Source organism: Oryx dammah, unplaced genomic scaffold (genome assembly GCF_014754425.2).
Source record: "Oryx dammah isolate SB20612 unplaced genomic scaffold, SCBI_Odam_1.1 HiC_scaffold_23, whole genome shotgun sequence".
In the NCBI taxonomy this organism is placed as follows: domain Eukaryota; kingdom Metazoa; phylum Chordata; class Mammalia; order Artiodactyla; family Bovidae; genus Oryx; species Oryx dammah.
Genome location: NW_024070207.1, coordinates 44,323,493 through 44,329,375, shown reverse-complemented (window position 1 = coordinate 44,329,375; position 5,883 = coordinate 44,323,493). Strand labels below are relative to the sequence as shown.

Below are 5,883 nucleotides of genomic sequence, written 5' to 3'. Positions count from 1 at the left end.
CAACTACTGCCTGATACCCAGTATGATTAAAGAAGTCTAACAAACTGATAAAATTGCATGCTTTAGGAAACATGGTACTGAATAGAATATCTTCGAAGAGATGTCCAGAAATATTCAAGGTCCTAAGAAGTCAGCGTTAGAAGAGAAGGGTGGCCAGGGATCATCTGAGCTCTCCTTTTTGCTTGCTTTTTAAAATAATCAGGGGACTTCCCTGGTGGTCCAGTGGCTAAGACTCTGCACTCCCAATGCAGGGGGCCCACGTTTGATCCCTGGTCAGGGAACTAGATCCCACATGCCGCCACCAAGAGTTCCCATGCCACAACTAAAAAATCTTATGTGCTGCAACTAAGAACTGGTGCAGCCAAATAAATTAATAAATAGAAAAAAACATATTTTTAGGGGTTTAAAAAATAAATTAAAATAAATACAATTTTTAAAAGTAACCAATGCCACCAATAGCCTTTCTAAAATGACATCATTTCTGTTTTACGTAATAGCCTGGAGACTTCTGAACACAGACAGATATTTTAAACAAACCAGGGGAGAATGCCTAAAAAACCCTACGACAAGTAGAGATCCAAGTAGATGTGCCAGGAAACGCCAAGGCAAGACAACAGCAAAAGAAGGATGGCCTGGCTTCCTGGTGGCTCTTCACTTCCTGTCCCAGAGTTCTGTGAGGCTCCTGCAACCCTTACAATGCTAAATCACGAGTGTTTCTATTATTTGCTGCAAGACATCCTAAACTCCTGGGAAAGTTTTTCCAGCCCACATTATTCGGGCTCAGGAAAGCTCTGTAGACTCAAGCCTGTGTTCATACAAATGACCCCCGGGGACCAGGATTCAGATACAAATTCAGAGATGCTCATTTATCACTGGTATGTAGAGAATGCTATTCCCCACTTACAAGATCCAGAAATCCTGCTTAAAGATCCACGTACCCATCACTGAACATCCTTAACTTTCTCTTGGAGGGCTCATGATGAATAGACATTTTATAATACTCGGATGGAGGAAAGTGAGAATAATACAAACTTGTTGTTTGAAGAGCTAAACTATAAGTTAACCCAAAGATGAAAATGATATACAGATTTGGAAATGCAAAATACTAAACAACCAGGAAAACAGTGAGAAAAGTAATCTCCACGCAAAAAGCCCCAGTTCAAGTGGCCTCAAAGGAAAACCCTATAAAATGATCCTGGTTGTGTGCTTCAAACTAAGATGTAAATAAAGACACATAGAAACATACACTGACCTCTTAAAAATAGACTAAATGTGGTGAAAAGAAAACTACATTAAAAAGAAATAAGCTCTTTTTTAGTGCCGATAAACTTAGTTTTATTTTACCCGCAGCATTTCCAAATGAGGGTGGGAATAGGCCAAAACCTAGGCGAACTTTTTCAAAAACAAAACATGCAGAGGCCTTCTCTTCTTTGAAAAAAGAATCAGTGCTGACTCTATGCAGACACCTGCTACTTGGCACTCAGCCAACTTGCTAACCAATGCTGTTTCAGTCTAATTAGCCAAGCACGCGTCATCCAGAATGCATTAATTATTCCTGGTGATTTTGCAGAGTATCTGGCCGGATTATTCAAGGAAAGGTGAACATAACCTTCTTTCACAAGGATCTTTACTAAGGAAACCTCTTGTATGCATTCTTGAAAATCCCAGGGACATCTGTACAAATGCATAATGTACGTTTACAGAACTTTATGGATGTACAATGTACGTTTATCAAACTCTAGAAGGAGTCTCATTACCCATGCCCCTCATCAAGGGGAGAAAACAGGGTGCTCCACAAAGCTTCCAACAAGCTATGAGTAGAGAGAAGATAAATGTAAAAATGAAAATCGTTTAAATGAAGTTATTATTTCAGACACACTGCAAGGATGGAAGATACTTGTCATGGAATTTTTGAAAATTAAGTGATAAGAACTCACTTACTACTTTGGTACTGGATACAAAATGGCAGAATTAGAGGTGACAGAAACTGATAGTGTCAAATCCTTGCCTGTCATTCCTTCTTAGAATCATTCTTGTGCCTCAGTGTCTCCATCTGTAAAGTGGGCAGCAGGGAACATTGTGAGTTTGGTATGAAGTCATCATGATTACAAACATAGGAGCTCTCAATCTGTCTTTTCTTTGGATATGAAGGTGCATTTAGTAGGAGCACGTGGCTGGCTTTTTCCAATGTCAAGTCCCAAAGATTAGTAATATGCTTCACAATTGCCTAATTTTCCTCCCTAACATAAAGGGATCAAATATTAGATAATGACAGCCAAACAATTAGAAAAAACAAGCACAACATTTTATTCTGATTTTCTTTTCTAAATATTAATACTGGTTGTTACTTATTGAGCACCTATAAGTAAAAGATAATGGGTGAAGCACATTCCCTACTTTATTTCATTGATCCTCCCAGCCACCTAATCAGGTAAATTCTAGAATGATTTCTATCTTACAGATGAAGAAATGACTTGCCCAGGGCCATTCATCTGAGTGGTAGAACTGGCTGAACTTTTTCCAAAATTTACAATTTGTTGTTCTGGATTTAATGTAAGACTTCTTGAGATCTCTAAAATATGACATTTAATTATAAGGCAAAACACAGAATATTAGTTCAGCAAAATTCAGAATATCTGGAGTGTTACCATTACTTCCCAAACTAGACTGAAGGTAGATTGAGGTTCAGGGCTTATATGTAATGAAGAAAGAAAAATGAGTCTCCCATTTATTTATTCCTTAGGTACTAGGCTCCCCTTCATGGACCATAGCCTTGTCATGGTAAAGGGACTTTCATAACTCAATGAAGCCAAGAGTCATGCTGTGCAGAGCCACCCAAGATGGACAGGTCATAGTGAAGAGCTCTGACAAACTGGTCCACTGGAGGAGGGAATGGCAAACCACTCCAGTATTCTTGCCTCCAGAATCCCATGAACAGTATGAAAAGGCACAAAGATATGATACCAGAAGATGAGCCCCTCAGGTTAGAAGGTGTCCAATATGCTACTGGGGAAAAGGAGAGGGTAATTACTAATAGCCCTATAACTTATATGGAGAGTACATCATGTGAAATGCTGGGCTGGATGAATCACAAGCTGCAATCAAGATTGCTGGGAGAAATATCAACAACCTTAGATATGCAGATGATACCACTCTAATGGCAGAAAGCGAAGAGGAACTAAAGAGCCTCTTGATGAGAGTGAGAGAGGAGAGTGAAAAAGCTGACTTAAAACTCAACATTCAAAAATTTACGATCCTGGCATCTGGTCCCATCATTTCATGGCAAATAGAAGGAGAAAAAGTGGAAGCAGAGACAGATTTTATTTTCTTGGTCTCCAAAATCACAGCAGATGGTGACTGCAGCCATGAAATTAAAAGACACTTGCTCCTTGGAAGGAAAGCTATGATGAACCTAGACAGTATATTAAAAGGCAGAGCCATCACCTAGCCATTAGCCAACAAAGGTCCGTCTAGTCAAAGCTATGGTTTTTCCAGTAGTCATGTACAGATGTGAGAGCTGGATCATAAAAAAGGCTGAGTACCAAAGAATTGATGTTTTCGAACTGTGTTGCTGGAGAAGACTCTTGAGAGTCCCTTGGACTACAAGAAGATCCAACCAGTCCATCCTAAAGGAAATCAACCCTGAATATTCATTAGAAGGACTGATGCTAAAGCTGAAACTCTAATACTTGGCCACCTGATGTGAAAAGCTGACTCATTGGAAAAGACCCTGATGTTGGGAAAGATTGAGGGCAGGAGGAGAAGAGGGTGTCAAAGGATGAGATGGCTGGATGGCATCACCAATGCAATGGACATGAACTTGGGCAAACTCCTGGAGATAGTGAAGGACAAGGAAGCCTGTTGTGCTGCAGTTCATGAGGTTGCAAAGAGTTGGACAGGACTTAATGACTGAACAAGAACAACAGCTAGGCTACAGGCATGCCCCCAGGAGATTTGAGAGGCTCTCATGTGCATTATCTCACTTAGTCACCAGGAGAACCATAAAAAGTGTCATGATTTATATGCTGCAGATGAAGAAACAGGATAAGAGAGTTCACGTAACCTGTCTGAGGTCACACACCAAGTAAAAGGCCGAGTGGTTACTGGAACCCAGATTTGTGATTCCAAGTTCATGTTCTTTCCACGATACCATGTTGCCTTTTCATACACTCATGTGAACATCACATAATGTACCATATGCCCTGAAGCATTGCCTACACATACGAGGTATTTAATCCAGTAGCTGCTTGAATACAGCATGAACAATTACTGTGACATAGGGAGTGTTTTAAGGTTTCTTTACAGGTTTCAAACCCTTTTTGTCTCACAACAATCCTGTGAGGTTGGTTCTATTGTTTTAATTTTACAAATGAGGAAAAGAAGGCTTACAGTGGATGAACAACTTCCCCAAGGTCATTCAAACAGGAATTTGTTTATCTTCTTCCAAATTCTTACTCTTACTTTTTGGTAATCTCTGCAGGTAATGAAAAGGAGTCTCTTTTCCTTTGGCATCCTGCTGATGGTCAGAAGGAAGACAAGAAGAAGGAGGAGCCAGTAAATACAAAAGACGTAGTTCTGCTCTTAATGGAATGGAGGGTGGGGGTGGACAAGGGTGGAAGGAGAGGACACTCAGTACCTAGAAGTCAAGTCAGTCAAACCAGAGTTCCATAGAGAGCACCTCAGTAGCACACTAGAGACTCTGTGCAAACTTTCACCAGCCACAGATGGTGGTTTTGTCCAACTGTACCCTTTTTTTGTGGCAGTCACTGCTAACTTTAGCAAAGAGAAATTAGGAGAGCAGAGGGTCTGTTCCTTCAAGTTAATCTGGATTCCAGCAAAAGGCATGTGTGAAGTTCCTTCCCAGGTAGTGGATTTGTTACATAGAGTGCCTGTGATTCAAAAACTCATTCATTCTTTTAAAGTTATGCCCCTCGGCATTCTTATCACTTCCTTCAATTCCATTCTTGTCCCTCTACAATTTCCATAGAAAATTCTGTTGCCAATGAAAGTCAGCATGATGGGAAAAGAGAGTTGCTCTACAGATCTTGAAGGCAACAGACAACACTGTGCTTGTCAAACTGATCAAAATGTCAGATTTAATTATACAAATGTAACAACTTAGTGGCCTTTCATAGTACTCTCTCCCCAAGGACTGTTGGGTCGGAGCGCCAATTCATTCTGTCAGCTTGACTGCTTTCAACTATTAGAAACGGTTCCCTTGGGAAGAGCAGGAAATCAGTTATGATCTTTTGTCTCTGATATGAGGTCCAGAGAAGTCACTATTCTAGTGACTGAGCCACAGATTTTCCCCTGATTTCACTCTCAATTCCTCAATTAGGTCACTATTACCCATGAAAGCTGCTGAGACTTAACAGATGGAGGCTGTCCTCAGAAGTGGCTGAGGGACAACGGAGGCTCATCAGTGATGGCACTGCCCCCATAACATCTGGATGAGCAGTTAGCTCCTAATTCTTATCATGGACCAGCTCCCCCTTGGGTCTCTGGCCAGGAACCAACGTGAGAGTGTGGCTTCTGGAAAAACAGAGATGTTCATTGGACTCTAATAACCCTCTCCCAATGGCTGGTCATGGACACTTCTGTTTCCCCATCTACAAAGATGACAGCCACCTCTTGCATAATGAACCATCCCCACTGTGTGCCTAATTCATACATAGCTCTGCAGATGTGATCTCCTTGTGCCCACTATCTAAATGGGGCTAAGGGCGCCAAGGAAATGAACAGACATCCTCTTTTGCCCCTAGAGACCAGGCATGCAGTCTGAGAGCTGCATGGTCTTGGAGGGAGGGCAGGCGAGGCTGCACAGGAGGCAGGGTTCTTTTCTCTATGTGTCTCATATTCCTCCATGGGAGAGCAGACGGTTCA

At 41.3% G+C, this 5,883-nt stretch overlaps 1 non-coding gene across 1 annotated transcript; it reads left to right on the top strand.

The window, feature by feature from the left end:
• Nucleotides 1–208: 208 nt before the first annotated feature.
• Nucleotides 209–281, top strand: TRNAG-CCC. Its single transcript has one exon. It is a non-coding gene; the product is annotated as a tRNA-Gly (tRNA).
• Nucleotides 282–5,883: the final 5,602 nt, after the last annotated feature.